Here is a 2,102-nt window from a genome sequence, read left to right as displayed (position 1 = left end):
TCCAAATACAACATTGATTAAAAGGGGTAACAATACATTTCCCTGCCTTGATCCTGATTTGAAAGGAAATGCTTCCAATCCCTGTTCCTTGTCGCTCCCCACAGCACCTGGTGCCCAGGAAGAGGTGGTTGTGAGGGGAACCTGCTCTCCGCTCTCTGGCTTCCTAGGCTTGAGATCTGTCAGAGGGAGGGGGCGGCGAGTGAGAAGAACCTGCTGCAGCCGGTCCTCAGCGACTCTCCCGCTGACCTCGGCAAGATGTACCCACCGCTGCTGTTGGTTGGAGTATTTGACGTTGTGCAGCAAAGAAATGGTTATGGAGAAGCCCAGTCCGCTGCTTGTAGGGCGGTAGTTTGTGAGGAAATATTATACTTTGCTGGATAAAGCTCCAGAATATTTACACAGGTTTTATGGCAGGAATTCTTATGTTCGTGGTGGAGTAGATGCTAGTGGAAAGCCCCAGGAGGCTGTCTATGGCCAAAATGGTATGCACCACAAAGTATTATCTCTGAACTTCAGCGAATGTCATACTAAAATTCGTCATGTGGATGCTCAATTAACCCTGAGTGATGGAGTAGTGGGCCAGGTCATGGGTTTGCTGTCTAACAGTGGACAACCAGAGAGGAAGTTTCTGCAAACCTTTGTTCTGGCTCCTGAAGGATCTGTTCCAAATAAGTTTCATGTTCACAATATGTTTCGTTATGAAGTATTTGGTGATTCTGAACCAGAACTTGATGAAGAATCAGAAGATGAAGTAGAGGAAGAACAAGAGGAAAGACAACCCGTCTCCAGAACCTGTGCTGGAGAATGCTAACAGCGGTTACTATGAAGCTCACCCTGTGACTTAATGGCATAGAGGAGCCTTTAGAAGAATCCTCGCATGAACCTGAACCTGAGCCAGAATCTGAAACAAAGACTGAAGAGCTGAAACCGCCAGTGGAAGAGAAGAACTTGGAAGAGTTAGAGGACAAGTCTGCTTCTCCTCTGCCTGCTGAACCTGTTTCTCTGCCACAGGAACCATCAAAGGCTTCAGTGACCAGTAAAAACCTGCCTCCTAGTGGCACTGTTTCTTCCTCTGGAATTCCACCCCATGTTAAAGCACCAGTCTCACAGCCGAGAGTGGAAGCTAAACCAGAAGTTCAATCTCAGCCACCTCGTGTTCATGTACAACGACCTAGAGAACGACCTGGTTTCCCTCCTAGAGGACCAAGACCAAGCAGAGGAGATATTGAACAGAATGATTCTGACAACTGTAGAATAATTCGCTATCCAGATAGTCATCAACTCTTTGTTGGTAACTTGCCACATGGTATTGATGAAAATGAACTAAAAGAGTTCTTCATGGGTTTTGGAAATGTTGCGGAACTTCACATCAATACGAAGCGTGTTGGGGGAAACCTTCCAAATTTTGGTTTTGTGGTTTTTGATAACTCTGAACCAGTTCAGAGAATCTTAATTTCAAAACCAATTATGTTTCGAGGGGAAGTAAGTTTAAATGTGGAAGAGAAAAAGACAAGAGCTGCCAGAGAGTGAGAAGCTCGAGGTGGTGGTGATGACCGCCAGGATATTAGGTGCAGTGATCAAGGTCCTTGTGGTCCCCAGGGAATAGTAGGTGGTGGAATGATGTGCGACCGGGATGGAAGAGGACTCCCTTCGAGAGGTGGCATGGCACAGAAACTTGGCTCTGGGAGAGGAGCCGGGCAGATGGAAGGCAGCTTCACAGGACAGCGTCGCTGAGGCTCCACTGTTGGCAAAGTCTTGGCAATGGTACATTATTCATCGTGTTTGCATTCTTATAATTTTCTTTTTTGGCTTTGGAATGTGACACAGCCTTTTTGATCATTTATTTGATGTGAAAAGCATCTCTCGGTTATCAGTTAAATTGAGGTGGACATTATTTCCCCAATTTTACAACAGGATTTGCATTTTTAATTTATAAATCTAGACTTGGAGAATTAAGGACTGAGAAATGACCATATCTTAAACTATCTACAACAAAATGAACTTAAAAGGACATGCCCAACTGAATTCAAAAAATCCTGTGCTGCACATTTTGTTTAAGTGTTACTGTTTCTGCCTATTATGGTTGGAAATACAAATAGTGC

The 2,102-nt window shown here is 44.7% G+C and overlaps 1 pseudogene; it reads left to right on the top strand.

Annotated features, from left to right (window-relative positions):
• The first annotated feature begins 283 nt into the window (after positions 1–283).
• LOC129534976 (ras GTPase-activating protein-binding protein 2 pseudogene) lies at positions 284–1,734 on the top strand (annotated as a pseudogene).
• Positions 1,735–2,102: the final 368 nt, after the last annotated feature.

The sequence above is a fragment of the Moschus berezovskii genome, chromosome X (genome assembly GCF_049115385.1).
Source record: "Moschus berezovskii isolate FMDL1 chromosome X, NW_MosBer_1.0, whole genome shotgun sequence".
Classification (NCBI taxonomy): Eukaryota; Metazoa; Chordata; class Mammalia; order Artiodactyla; family Moschidae; genus Moschus; species Moschus berezovskii.
Note: the sequence above shows the minus strand (reverse complement) of the source record. Positions and strands in the feature narration are given on the sequence as shown.